This window comes from Tenrec ecaudatus, chromosome 7 (genome assembly GCF_050624435.1).
Source record: "Tenrec ecaudatus isolate mTenEca1 chromosome 7, mTenEca1.hap1, whole genome shotgun sequence".
Classification (NCBI taxonomy): domain Eukaryota; kingdom Metazoa; phylum Chordata; class Mammalia; order Afrosoricida; family Tenrecidae; genus Tenrec; species Tenrec ecaudatus.
Window position 1 is genome coordinate 48,568,757 of NC_134536.1, and position 15,910 is coordinate 48,584,666.

The 15,910-nt window shown below is 41.9% G+C and overlaps 1 protein-coding gene and 1 pseudogene across 1 annotated transcript in view; one reads left to right on the forward strand and one right to left on the reverse strand.

The window, feature by feature from the left end:
- LOC142452363 (uncharacterized) overlaps positions 1–15,910 on the reverse strand; it is an 83,830-nt gene that overhangs the window by 34,864 nt on the left and 33,056 nt on the right. The gene's annotated exons all lie outside the window — the stretch shown is intronic.
- LOC142453973 (U7 small nuclear RNA) lies at positions 7,284–7,352 on the forward strand (annotated as a pseudogene).

Sequence of the window (15,910 nt, forward strand, 5' to 3'; positions counted from 1 at the left end):
AGCTGGAGGAGAAAACAACGGGACTGACAGTTCCGGGGAGACGTGCAAGAGAGGGAGGTGCTGGGAAAGGAAGTGGTGCTAACAAAACCAGAGACAAGGGAACAACAAGTGATCCAAATTGGTGGTGAGGAGGGCATGGGAGGCCTGGTAGGGCATGATCAAGGATAATGTGACAAAGAGGAATTGCTGAAACCCTGGTGGGGACTGAGCATGTTGGTGGGGCAGGAGGAAAGTCAAGGGAAATAGAGGAAAGAGCTGGGAGGCAAAGGGTATTTATAGAGGTCTAGAAAAGGACATGTATATACGCAAATAAATTTATATATGAGGATGGGGAATAGATCTATGTGCATATATTTATAGGTTTAGCATTAAGGTAACAGAAGGATATTGGGCCTCCACTCAACTACTCCCTCAATGCAAGAATTCTTCCTTCTATTAAATCGGCATTCTATGATGCTCACCTTCCCAACACAACCGCTGAAGACACAGAGGGTGCATAAGCAAATATGGTGAAGAAAGCTGATGGTGCCCACCTATCAAAAGATGTAGCATCTGGGGTCTTGAAGGTAAACAGGCGACCATCTAGCTCAGAAGCAACAAAACCCACATGGAATAAGCACACCATCCTGTGTGATCATGAGGTGATGAAGGGATCAGTTATCAGGCATCAAAGGACATAAAATCATCATTGTGTGCTCACTTCCATGATATGATCGCTGAAGACAAATGGGTGCATAAGTAAATGTGGCGAAGAAAGCTGATGTTGCCCGGCTATCAAAAGATGTAGCTTCTGGGGTCTTAAAGGCTTGAAAATAAACAAGCGTCCATCTAGCTCAGAAGAAACAAAGCCCACATGGAAGAAGCACACCAGCCTGTGCAAACACGAAGTGTTGAAGGAATCAGGTATCATCAGAACAAAAAATCTTACCATAGTGAATAAGTGGGGAAGTGCATAGTGGAGACCCATAGCCCATTTGTAGGCCACTGGAGATCCCCTTACAGAGGGATCTAGGGGAGGAGATGAGCCAGTCAAGGTGTGATGTAGCACTGATGAAAAATATAACTTTCCTCTAGTTCCTAAATGCTTCCTCTCTTTCCCCACACTATCATGATCCGAATTCTACCTTGCAATCTGGCTAGACCAGAGGATATACACTGGTACACATAGGAACTGGAAACACAGGGAATCCTGGGTGGATGATCCCTTCAGAACCAGTGGTGTGAGTGGCGATACTGGGAGGATAGAGGGAGAGTTGGTTGGCAAGAAGGAACCGATTACAAGGATCTACATGTGACCTCCTCCTTGGGGGACGGACAACAGAAAAGTGGGTGAAGGGAGATGTCAGACAGGGCAAGATATGACAAAATAACTATTTATAAATTATCAAGGGCCCATGAGGGAAGGGGGAGTGTGGAGGAAGGGGACAAATGTGGACCTGATTCCAAGGGCTTAAGTGGAGAGCAAATGTTTTGAGAATAATGAGGGCAATGAATGTACAGATGTGCTTTACACAATTGATGGATGTATGGATTGTGATCCGAGTTGTATGAGCCCTAATAAAATGATTTTTAAAAAAGGATAAAAAGAAAATTCAATAAGGGGTAGGGACAGAGAGCCATACAGGTTTCAGAGAAGGCAGTTACATTTCTGTTGGTGGATAAAGAGGGAGAAGCAACCTCCCTCCAAAAGAATCACTTAACAATACTTCCCTAGGACCCAAGGGGAAAGTACGCCCTGTGCTATGTCCACACCAGACACTTTTGAACTAGTTGCTAAGCAACCCTTGAAAATTACTACTGGGGCCTTAGACTCTGTTCATCCTAAGCGTGCATCATCTCCATAGGCCACACCAGGAGGACTGGATGTGGAAACACTACTAAGTGACCTGGGCTCTACCTCAAACTCACCCATACCCTGTGGTCTTAAGGCTGAAACTCCCCAGTGTTTCAGAACCAGATGGCTGCTATCCCAAGGTTACAGAACTGGAGTGTTTTTGGTTTTTTTTGGTGAGGATTCTTGCCTTGAGAGTGTATAATGAATGGTGGCCTGGGCCTATCATATACTTACTATTTTAATGCCTTCTTTGTTTTATTATGACATGTATTAATCTGGTAGGTCTGATTCTGCCACTGTGAATGTATTGGAAAATTTGCTCTATCACCAACTCCCACTGTTCATGTAAATTGTGCTCTGTCACTTAAGAGTATAATGTGTACAAGTCAATAATTCATGCATTAAAGTTCATAATCATCTACAATTCTATAAAATCCTTTTCTCAACAGTGTTTTAAATTCTACAGCATTGGCTAAATTAAAGATACTATCTATAGAATTCGCTTTTGCACCAGGAGGATGCTTGATAATGTTCTCTAATATAAAATGATAACCGTGTTTCTAAAGTGAACCAGAGACGACACATATAAACAGTAGATATATAAATGGATTTGGGGCTCACACTTCATTCTAGCCCCAATCTGAGAACCAGTTCTAATGACATGGTGCATCTTGATATTCTCTCTCATGAATAGACACAGAAGATATGGGTGCTATAGCAAAGTATGAGAAAGAAACTAGATAGTCCTAGGCTTTAGAAAGTAGTGTCTGGGATCTTACATGCTTGTCTTCAAACAAGCAGTCATCTTACTGAAGAGTAAGTTGGGTCCACACAGAAGAAGCACACCAGCCTGTGTGGTCCAAGAATTGTGAATGATCAAATACAAGTCCAAAGGAGGGAATGGTATCAAAGCTAAAATTGTGAACACCTAGTTTACATGAGGGCTATAGATGACATGGTGAGCCCAAATCCATTTGCAAGGTCTACACATGAATTAGGCCTCCAGTGAATTTCCTCTGACCACAGACCAGGGATGTGAATGGCTTTGCTATCATGCAGAATCCAGTGGTTTTTTTGTGTTTTTGTTTTTCTCTATTTTGTTGTCTGTTTTTCTTGTATATGAAATCCGGAATGGGTAGAGCTACAGAGAGGGGGAAATATGGCAGGAAAGGTTGGGAGAAGGTGGGGAGCTGATAACAATGAGTATGAGAAAGAAGTAAATGTTCTAACATAGTACAGATAATTTAAAACTCTTATTAATATAATTGCACTATCGAATTGTATGAGATATGAATATATGACAATAAAACGTTTTTGTTGATGTCACCCTAATGCTAGAAAAGTAACATAGGAGATGCTCCATCTACAGAAAGAATCTCAGAAGGAGAAACAATCACTTCCAGAAGAGCAGGTGCCCAATGTCATCAAGGATGGTGAACCAGATGGGAAACCTGCATGTGCACCCAGATACTTGCTAATGATCGCAATTTTAAACAGTCTTGAGAAGGGGCCCTGGGGTGACTGGAGATAATTGATATGTAGCAAGCAAGCCTCCTCTAAAGAGATACATAATGGATTTACTAAGGACAGTTCCTACATCAAGTCAGATCATCAAAAAGTAACCAAGTCAGGTTGCATAATTTAGATTCCTCATTCAATAAGTCTATCAAACTTACAATGCATCAGCAAACATTTAATCAGCAACTACTAATAAAAATGTCAGGGACATGATTAATAACAAAACAAAATATGACCCTTTTTCTTTATGAGCTTATTGTGTAGTTCAAGAAATGGACCCATATTGATCTTTTTAATGTTATAGTCAAAGCAGCTATAAGTTATTCAGCCCTCCCTCTTCTGGGAAGGTTTTTTGGAGTTGATGCTCAGCCTCAATCTCAATGGATAAATGTGACATAACTGATACTTTGGTAATGAAAAATACTGCAGGTAGAGAGAATCTTTGTCATGTGGGAAATTGTATAAATGAGGGAAATGAAAAATAAAAATCCATCAAGTGAATTCCAACTCATACTGACCTGATTCAGTGTTTCAAGGCTATACATCTTTATGGAAGCAGACACAGAGTGGCCAATGGATTTGAACGACGAACCTTGAAGTTAGTAGTCCAATGCTTACATAACAGAGACACCAGGATTTGAACCAAGGTAGGCCTGTTAGTCACGCTGATGTGGTGTTCCCTACTTCCCCTTCTGCTCCCATAGAGATGTCTCTGTGACTCCGTTCAGCGTGTTTTGCAGGCACTGTTTGCTGTGTTGACGTGCACCTTTGTGATAAAAACTCAAGAGGGCCCAGAATAAGAAACAAACTAGTGTCTCTACTTAGTGCACAGAATTAGATAGGAAAAGGTTGCACCTGCTGACATTGCATTCTGTCTTTCACTAGACAGTCAGGGATACGCTTTATTATCTATTTATTTGTTAATATATATGTATATATCATATCATTCCATAGTTCAATCATGTCAAGTAAAACTGTAAATTGTTACCACAATCAGTTTCCAAACATTCTTGTTCTACACGAACTTCTTGATATCATCTCCCCTTCACAACTTGCTCTTATTTACACTACACCTTGAATTTCCCATGAATTTGAATTAATATTTTAATTAGAATGATTTATTTTCTACTGCATGTTTAAGTATTAATAAAATAGCTAGATTATTTAAATATTATTTATGCTCTGCAAGTGACAACTATTTAATGTTTTCATACACATAGGGTCACCATGAGTTAGGGGCTGACCAATTGGTAGCTAACAATGCCCAACACACTTTCAAAAGTCAGGTTTCTTTACTACGATGCAATAAAATGGGAAGTTAAAGGCAGTGGCTCATAAAAAAATTAATTAAAGGGGAAAAAGGAAAAGAAAAATTACATTTGAAATAATTGTTGAGCGAAAGAATACCAAACCTTCCATTATGTAATCTGAAAAATAAAATAACTCTCTAATAAAGAGTGTACGATTTTGCCAAGTTATACATAAGCAAACTCATAAACTCCTATACTTGAATTATTTAATGACAATTTCTAATAGCCAAGCATTACTGTGGAGTTGATTCTGATTCATTAAAGTAATATCACTAAAACATTTTAATAGTTACTGAACAATCACAATAAAATATAAGATATTAGAACATTAAAAACAATGAAAGTCAAACTCCAATTAAACGGTGTGTTGATGAATAAAAACAAAACTTTATTCTTTGGAGGGAACACTTCTTTGAAATTACTTATTAGGCCTAAAAATCAGTGGAAGGGAAATATTTCCATATTCCTGGAAATGTCAGTGAGATTATCTTTGGGTCTCTATTGCTCCCTGGGTCCTTAAAGGTAAGGCTGACTTCCAGTCCAGAATGATTCTGTCATAGAATCCAAAAGAACATATTTCCTAGATATCTCATCATTTTCCTAAACCTGAACTTTATTAATTAAAAGAAATATAAGAACTATTTTGTTATCTGGCTTGACCAGAGCATGTACACTGGTCCAGATAAGAGTTGGGAACACAGGGAATCCAGAACTGAGAAACCCCTCAAGACCAATAATGAAAGGAGCAATGCCAGAAGGGGAAGGGGAAGGTGGGGGTAGAAGCCCGCGGAACCAATCACAATGATCTACACATAACCCCCTCCCAAGGGGACAGAAAACAGAAAAGTACGTGGAGACAATAGCCAGTATAAGACATGGAAAAAATTACAAATTATCAAGGGTTCATGAGGGAGAGAAGGTGGGGAAGGAGGAAATGAGCTGATACCAAGGACTCAAGTAGAAAGAAAATGTTTTGAAAGTGATGATGACAACACATGTACAAATGTGCTAGACACAATGAATGTATGTACAGATTGTGGTAAGAGCTGTATAAGCCCCCAGTAAAATGTTTTTAAAATAATAATAAATAAATAAGAAAGACTTTGTTGGATTCTATGTAAATAAATCTAGGAGATTATGAAATTGGTGATTTTTTTCTGGAATTTTTGCAATTGGATATTAAAACGAACTGTCTCCGTTTCATGTGACACATCAAGGTAATAGTGACAAGCAATACAATATTTAGAAGTGGGTGCTAGACCATTTGAGTAAGACTTGCCAAAGAGTTCAGGGGGGAGTTTTAGCTGAGTATGCATTTCAAGTGTCTAAATCGTTGAAGCTAGGCACTTCAGAGTGAAAATCATGAGGGAAATGCGGGGGGTGGGGAGGGCTATCCACATAGGGGGAGATGGGTGCTGCCCCTGCTAAAGTCTGAGGAAGAAGAGCTGGCGAGCAACCACGCCAGAGGCTGACTAGTCCATTGGGTGCCTGGTACACACCTTTTCACACGCTCAGTCTCACGTGATTCCTGAGCTCTCAATTGTCGGGCAGCCCAAGGAGCCTGCTGCCTCGGCCCAGACGCTGGTAGGCTCAGATGGTCTCAGGCCATGGCTGGAGGCAAACTGCTCTCTTGTTCAGAGACTCAGGCCCCCCAGTGAGTCCAGATTTGGAATAAATACATTTCTGGACAAGGCGTTTGGCTGCAAAAGGTGGCCAGATGGCACAACTCAGAAGAGCAATACAGTGATGGTTTCTCTAAACAAGTTTTGAGCAAAACAAACAGAAGCTATCACAGAGCGGGACAGAAAAATTCTCCTTACTTCGTTCACCCTCCTATTGACTGTTTCAAGGCACAATCTCTCTGTATATCCAACCAGAGATGTCCCACAGGGTGACAAAGACCTGCCCAAGACAGGCTATCTTTTTCCATCTGCCCATGACACAGCCCAGCAAGAATCTGTGCTACGGATTCTCATCTTTTCCTGTGGCACGCGCCTCGCCTCCCCTCCCTCCTGCCGCAAGGTACCGCACTTCCAATATATGGACAACTGGCAATAACAAAGCAATATCCATTTTAAATCTTGTTTCAAACTTTGTCCCCACCCCTCAGGAACCTGGGAACCTGGCAAAAACAACATGTCATCTATGGGATTTTGAGGATGTAGTTCATTAGTGTCTGAATCATACATAAAATAGCTTTGGTGTATGGATAGACGTATATTTAGTCCAACTTAGGTGTATATTTCCCATTATGCACATGTGGGCCCTGCGTATTTACAGAAGGAAGAGGGGGATGGAGGAAAGGATGGAGGGAGGGAGGCAGAGCACACTTGGGCAATGTACTGTCAAGGAAGAACTTTTGCCCAAGAGATGAAAGATTGCCCATGGAGATGGTCTGTGTCGAGATAGACCCTCAGAGAGCTATCGCGAGTGGCTGGTCTTTAGCAACGGGGTGGACAGAAAGCCCAAAAGGAGGTGGACTGAAACATTTACCAGTAAAAATGGAAACCAACATCTACATCAGCACAAAAGAAGAAAAAAAAGATGTTTACCCTGTCCCTCTTTACCTTTCTGCCTGCTCGTGTTTCCAGTCTGAACAGTTTTTAAAATTACAAGTAATAGAGTGTTACAGCTCTTTTAGAATTTGTCTAGCAGGTTTTCTGGGTTTCCCCCCCCCCCAGAAAACCCCTGAAAAAAATACAAATAATAGAGAGAGGCAGGATGAGCAGGGAGCACGAAGGAGCTGCCAGATTAATGGAGAAAACAGAACGTGACCATTTCCCCAAGTACCCGTTTCCCACTGAGAGTAGATTCACGTCAGGGAGGGAGTTTAAATTATTACTGCTCACAGGGAGCTCTGGTGGAATAGTGGTTATGCATTGGGCTGTAATCTGCCGGGTCTTCAGTTAGAAACCACCAGTCTCTTCGCGGGAAAAAGACCTTCTACTCCGGTAAACAGTCACTGTCTTGGAATTCCACACGGGGTCACTATGAGTCACAACAATGAATTTGGTTTTTTGGTTTGGCTCACAAGGTCAACAGTCTCTCCATGGGAGAAAAATGAAGTTTTCTGCTCATGTGAGGATTTACCACCTCTAAAACCCAAAAAAGGGCAGCCATATGGGGTGTCTATGAATCAGAATCAAACCCAATGATAGTGGGGTTTTCTGGAAGGAAAAGAGAAAAGGCAAGATATAATGTAATAGCCCAATGTGAGATGGAATCAAATTTTTACTCAAGCACACTTCTGATAAAAAGAGATCAATAAATGCAGTAAGTAGTTAGTCCTTAGATACTCTTCAATCTATTCACGATTTTCATCACCATGCCCCATGTTATAAACAAGAATTTTTTCACCTTCTACTTTAATACTAGCTTTGATGTTTCTGCTTTTAAGCTTATTTATTTAAATAATTTTATTGGGGGCTCTTATAGCTCTTATAACATTCCATACATCAATTGCATCAAGAATATTTGTATATACGTTGCCATCATCATTTTCTAAACATTTACTTTCTATTTGAACCCTTAGTATCAGCTCCTTTTCCCCCCTCACTTCCCATCTCCCACCCTCGTGACCCCTTGATAAATTATAAATTACTATTGTTTTCATATTTTACACCGGCCGCTGTCTCCCTTCACACACGTTTCTGTTGTTCATCTCCCTGGGGTGGTGGGAGGGTGGTAATTATGCGCCCAGCACTGGAATCGGTTCCCCTCCCTCCCCTCCCCACACCTTCCTGGTCTGCTGTTAACAGGATTTGTATGTATTTGTATTTCCCAACTCTTCTCTGCTTGGGCTTTCCCGCTGGCCCTTCTTTCTTCCTTTGTTTTCTCTTTGTGACGCCTGCTTTATTTCCCTGGATCTTAATCACACTATTCCAGTCACATCTTATTCTGACTCCCCATTAATTCTTCTGATGCATCTGTCTTTTACCTAAAGAACGACGCTAATCTGACACATTGGTTCTAATATTTTAGTACCAAATCCCCAAAATAAATACTTGATGGATGACTACATGTTCTATTTTTAAAACGAGTCTACATTCTTTTGTGAAATTAGTTCAATGAATACATTCTTACTTATAGCCCCTGCTTTAATCGGTTTTCTCATTTTGTCTTATTGTTAGAGGGAAAGCAAACTACCTGGCTACCATGTTCTGAGTAAAAGTATATTTTAAGTGTTTCCTAAAGTGTGGGACACTTATTGAGGATGATATATGTTAACTGTTTTGTTTTGTTAATGGAGAAAGAACATCCTGGGGTACCATAAATTTGAGTCTCTGTATTAATCATAATGAAATGGTTTTGCTTTTTTTTAAATCTCTCATTAAAATTTAACAAGGTGATGAATCTCTAATGGGGAAAGTACACGTCCTGTTGGAAAATGAGCCCTTTTCTTTAGAACACACTCATACATACACGCACACACAGTCACACACACACACAGTCACACACACACACACACACACACTCATTGCTGTTGAGTCCATTCCAGCTCCTCGCTACCCTCCAGAACATGGTTGAACTGCCCTTGTGGGTTTCTGAGATTGTAACTTTTTAGTAGAATAGAGAACCTTGTATGTCTCCCTCTCTTTGGAACAGCTCACTTTTATTTCAAGAGTTTCCTTTCTTTTACTGGGTTAAATGATGCACTTTCTGGTAATAGTTCTTCACAAAATATGTTTTCTAAAAATTAAATAACATTTATTCCTTGTGGTTGTCCATGTCATAAGCATTGATGAGAATAATTCTCATGTGCTTGACACAATGCATGGATGGACAGAGTGTGAAAAGGGCTGTATGAGCCCCTCCAAAATGATTTAAAAAATAAAAAGTATTTTAAAAAGTGTAGCGAGAGAGCCCCCAACAAATCATCACAGGTCTTCTAGGCGCAATTGTATGGTGATAATAAGTAAAGATTATAGTAAAGTTATAGAGAGCATGAGAGATAGAAGAGAGATTGAAATAATGGAGTCAAACACAATTCATGGTAGTATGCTCACTTCAGCCCTGTGTGGTGGTCCTTGCGGGGAGAGCCGGAGAGCAAGAGCAGGGGCCAGAGGGAAGTTTATTGCTAACCAAGGCTTATAACTACTTAGGGGGGGCGGGGGGCGTGATTACAGGTATCCACACATCACAGGAAGGGGCAGTACAATAGACATACACATCATAGGAAGGGGATGTACAATAGGCATAAGTGTAACAGGAACTAGAGTTGTACATTTGACAAGAAGGGCAGACCCTAGATTCATGATGGTGGGCTAACCTTGGCCACCCTTGGGTGGGCTTGACCTCCCTTTGCACTCCTGCAGGGAAAAAATTACCACTATCCATATCAGAAGGGAGCAGGCCCTACTTGTGGGATAAAGAGCAGTGACTGCTTGCTCTGGATGGCTGATAACACTTAGGGAGAATAACCCCTGACCTACTTGTGTTGACCTCCAAGTGTGTAGTCATTGGCCACATGTAGGAAGAGGCTAAATTTGGGATATATTTGGGGGAGACAACTTCGGAGAAATCCTTCTGTTTCCCACAAAAATTAAAATATTTTAAAAGAATAATTCTCAGTTGAAATATAAAATGGACTCTGATTTTTAAGGCAAGATGCCATTTCTGTTGAACATTCATTTCTAATGTGTCTTGTGATTGTTTTGGGGAGCGCTTAACAAATAACTGCCCACCTGTGTTATTCCGAGTAGACCAGAGAAACAAATCCATAGAAACTCATATGTGTATCAGACAATTCAATAGTTCAAGCATATCAAGAAGTGCTATACAATCATCCCTCAATCGAGTTTGGAATCTTTTCCACTTCCTTTGACTCTCCATCCCTACACTCTTCATGCATGCCCAGGTAATCATCAGTTCCTATACTGTCTTCTTAATCCCACCCATACCAGTTTCCCTGGACAGCTATAAGACTAGGAAAAAAGCAAACAAGGATCCAACATCAGTAACCACAAAAAAACAATAGAGACCTCAATTTAAGAAAGCAGAGACTATTAAAAATTTAGAATAGTTTCACATTGGGTCTATAAGAGGATCAAATGTCAAGGTTACATTCCCATCTAAAGTACAGTTGCTAAAATCTAGTTTACAATGCTCTTGTGTGATATTTGGGCTGTTAAAGTTAATAGGCTACGTGCATTGGAGACTCATCAGATGCTCTTCCCATGCAGGGACTCTGCAAATGGATGTTGGGTGACCACTCTCATCCATAGCTTTCCAAAAACCATGAGCTAAGGAGTTAGACACTGATATTCCCTTCTCCAAGTTTGGATCTTATCATTAGCTACCTATAGATCACACAAGCTGGTGTCTTCTTTCAAGTGTACTTAGCTGCCTCCCCATTTAGATAACCGCTTGTTTTGAGACAAACTTTCAAAACCCTACCTGATTATAAATTTCACTGATAATAATTAGAAAATTTCCTGACACAAATACAATCATTGAGCACTGCTGAATTATAACGGCATAGGAAACATGAGTCTGAAGTCTCAAAAGAACAACACAATGTTGATCAGCAGGCAATAGCTATGAGTGCCCTGAAGTACCTGAATTTTGTCACTTATTGGGGGTGGGGAAGTGGGACTTATTTGGAAAAGTCATTTGATTTCTCCAGGTTTCAGATTCTTCATCTGCAAAACCATAATACTAGTACTATTTTTTATATAAGGCTGAAAGGAAGATTAAATGAGTTAATACACATAAACATTTAAAACAATGACTAGCACATATTAGTCTGGAAACCTTTATGGGGCATTTTTACATTGTCACATAGGGTAACTATGCATGAGAATAAACTCAATGGCACCTAACAACAACAACAACAACAACTTGGATTAATATGACAATAATAATAAAAAGTCCCATTTAAGAATGTTCAAGAAGCATATAGTTATTAAGTATCTGTTACATAGCCAAGCAGTTCTATATGCTACAGGGGCAGTCAGCAAACTTTTCCTGTGTAAAGTACAAAAATAGTAAATTTTATAATTTTATAGGCCATACAATACCTGTTTCAACTACTCAAACACTGTATGGTACAAAAAGAGCCATGAATAAACATGGTTGTGTTCCAACAGGGCTATACCAGTGGTTCTCAACCTTCCTAGTAACATGACCCTTTACTGTAGTTCCTGATGTGTGGGGACCCCCCAACCATAACATTATTTTCATCGCTACTTCATAACTGTAATTTTGCTACTGGTATGAATCAGACACCCCCTGTGAAAGTGTCACTTGACCCCAAAAGAGGTCATGACCCACAGGTTGAGAATCCTTGGGATATACTTATTTTAAAACGTATTATAATTATATTGTCAGTCAAGTAGAGGACTAGATGATTCCTTCCCCTACTCTAGAATAAATGTCTGTTGGAAAATAAGCTAATAAAACATTACTGCTTTTTGTTTCTGAAGTGCACTGTCAACCAGAAGTATGTTCTCTTAATCTGAAGCTCGTATTTTAAAAGCAAATATATATTACGGGAAACCAAAAGCGACCTCCACAAATGGAAGAACATTCCCTGTCATGGATTGGAAGACTCAACATAGCAAAGATGACAGTCCTACCTAAAGCACTTTACAAGTTCAATGCCATACCAATTCAATACCATCAACCTTCTTCAAAGAATTGGAAAAACTGACCGCCAACTTCATATGGAGAGGGAAGAAACCCAGAATCAGCAGAGAACTCCTCAAGAAGGACACAGTTGGAGGACTCGCCCTACCCGATTTTAATGCCTATTACACAGCTACAGTGGTCAAAACAGCATGGTACTGGCACAACGACAGACACTCAGACCAGTGGAAAAGAATAGAAGGCCCAAGAGTAAAAAAATCATCAGCATATAGACAACTGATCTTCGACAAGGGACCCAAAACCATCACGTGGGAAGCGGATGACCTTTTTAACAAGTGGTTCTGGAAACAATGGATATCCACATGTAGAAAGATGAAACAAGATGTTTACCTCACCCCATGCACAAGAATAAACTCAAGGTGGATCACAGACCTAGAAGTTAAACCCCAAACCATCAGGACCATCAAGGAGGGAATTGGGTCTAACCTCAGAGCACTGGCCCAGGGAGCTCATAGGCTCACTGCAACAGGGAAGGGGACACACACAGGTGAACTGGAAATCGACAAATGGGATATAATAAGAATAATCACCTGTGCACCTCGAGAAACTTCACCAAGAGGATGACAAGACAACCCACAGACTGGGAGAGGATTTTTAGTAATGACACATTGGACAAAGGGCCCATTACTAAAAACTACAACACCATCGTGACCTGCAAAAAGAGGAAAACAGTTAACCCCCTAAGGAAGTGGGCAAACGAACTGAAAAGAACCTTCACTAGAGAGGAGACCCATATGGCCAATAAGCCTATGAAAAGTGCTCGAAGTCCCTTGCCATAAGAAAAATGCAAATCAAAACAACGATGAGATACCACCTAACACCCCCGAGGCTAGCCCAAATCAGCAAATCAGAGAGCAACAAGTGTGGGAGAGGCTGTGGTGAAGTAGGAAGCCTCCTCCACTGCTGGTGGTCATGTAGATTTGTACAGCCACTGTGGAAAGCAATCTGGCAATACCTAAAGAAAATGGAAATTGATCTACCTTATGACCCAGCCATGCCTCTAACCGGTGGAAGCAGCAAATAAAACACAACCAGTCATATGCGCTCCAATGTTTATTGTGGCACAATTCACAATGGCAAAGACTTGGAAACAGCCTAAGTTTCCATCAATAGATGGGTGGATTAGTAAACTTTGGCACATACACACAATGGAGTACTATGCAGCACAGACAGGCACATGAAACAGGTCATTTCGTGGGAAGAGCTGGAAGGAATTATGTTAAGTGAGGTAAGCCAGACTCAAAAGGACAGGTATAACATGAGTCCCCTGAGGTAAGTACAATCAGCATGGCAGAAATAGAAGAATAAACATCCATCCCACAATAAACGGGGGGAAGCATATATAGTTGGAGGTAGGGCAGGCCACACCTAGGGGGGTACATGAGAGCCTAGCATAAAGAAGGAGAAGTGGGGCAGGGGGAGGGAAAAGCAGGGTGGGGAGAAACCGAGCGGATGGTATGTGGGGAACAGGGCACTAACCCACCTGGGAGAGAGTATTGGTTGTATCCCCACAGAACTGGAACATGCATGCGGACCCCACCATGACACACCAAACTAGGAGGGCAACGTAAAGTACAGAGGATTACACAAAGTGACTGGACCATATGCCGGTCCGATCCAGAATTAACCCGACCCCCACAATCGAAGGGAGTACCACAGAAAATGAAAAATAGATCGTCTGATGTGGGAAAGGACCTGACCTACCACACCACACCCAGAAGGAAGCTGAAGCAAAGGAAGGAGGAAGAACAGAGTGGAGTACACCTGGGCCCACCAAGTTCAGAGGACAATAGCCTGGCTCGAAGGGCCCACTGTACAGAGAGGACCATACAGCCAGCCCCACGGCGAGATGCAATATCCTGCACCAACCCATGACCCTACATGGGACAGCACTTGAGACACAGTGGAGGATGTGCGACTGAGCTGACCTCACCACACTGAGGCAAACACTGGGGGCATGCAATGGAGCAGCGGGGGAAGCAGAGCAAGGAGATCCCGAGGGAGTAGAAAGGATGGACTTTGGGGCCAGGACGTGGCACCCGACCAGACTCATCTGGAAAACACTCCTAAAGGTCAACAGACCTCGAACTACTTTTTGTTTGTGTGTGTGTGTGTGTGTGTGTGTGTGCGCTGTCTTTTTGTTTTGCTTTTTCTTTTTTTTTCTCTTGTAAATTTTGTATGTCAGTAGCTTTTTTGTCTGTCAGCGTGTCGGTGTTGCTGCTGTCGAAACCATGTTCAAATGTGCCACTTGGGTGCTGTCAAAGCCATCTGCATTTGTATGCAAATATTACTATATCTTCAGGTCCACCTACATAAGATAGGCTGTACAAACAATGTGAGAAGAAAATAATGGGTCCAATGGTCCCAGAGGGACATGAGGGCATGGGAGGAGGTAGGGGAAGGGAGGAGGTGTTGGCCAACCCAGGGACAAGGGAACAGCAAGTGGTTCAAAGCCAGTGCCAGGGAGGGGAAGGGAGGACTGGTAGGGAGTGACCAAGCGCGAGGTAACAGAGGAATTACTGAAACCAGAATGAAGGCTGCACATGGTAGTGGGACAGGAGGAAAGCGTAAAGAAATAGAGGAAAGGAGCAGGAAGCAAAGGGCATACATAGAAGCCTAAATACAGACATGTACATATGTAAATATATTTATGATTATGGGGAAATAGACCTATGTGCATATATTTATAGGTTCAGTAGTGGGGTAGCAGGTGGACATTGGGCTGCCTCGCACACACTTCCTCAATACAATAGCACCTTGCCCAGCTAAACGGTCATTCCATGATACCCACCTTCCCAACATCACTGAGACAGATGTGTGCATAAGCAAACGTGGTGAAGAAAGCTGATGGTGCCCAGCTATCAAAAAGATAAAGCGTCTGGGGTCTTAAAGGCTTGAAGGCAAACAAGTGGCCATCTAGCTCGGAAGCAACAAGGCCCACAAAGAAGAAGCACACAGCCTAAGTGAATACAAGGTGTTGAACGGACCAGGTAGCAGACACCAAGGAACAGAAACCATCATTGTGTGATCACCTTCCTCGCATAAACGCTGAAGACGAATGTGTGCATAAGCAAGTGTGGTGAAGAAGGCTGATGGTGCCCAGCTATTGAGAGATCGAGTGTCTGGGGACTTAAAGGCTTGAAAGTAAACAAGTGGCCATCTAGCTCAGAAGCAACAAAACCCACATGGAAGCAGCACACCAACATGTGTGATCATGAAGGTTCGAGGGGACCAGGTTTCAAACAAAGGCGAGGGCAGGGAATCACATCACCGTGAATGAGGGGAGTGCGTGATGGGGATCCAATGCCCATCTGTAGACACCTGGACATCCCTTGCAGAGGGGTAGTGAGGAGGAGATGGGTCACTTGGGGTTCAGTGTAGCAACAATGAAACCCAAAACCTTCCTCTAGTTCTTGAAAGCTTCCTTCCCACCAATGATCATGATCCCTATTCTGCCTTGCGGACCTGGTTAGACCAGAGGATGCACAGCGGTGCAGTAGGGATCTGGAAACACAGGGAATCTAGGACGGATGAACCCCTCAGGACCAGCTGTGAGAGTGGCGACACCAAGAGGGAATGGGGTGTAGAAAGGGAGAACCGA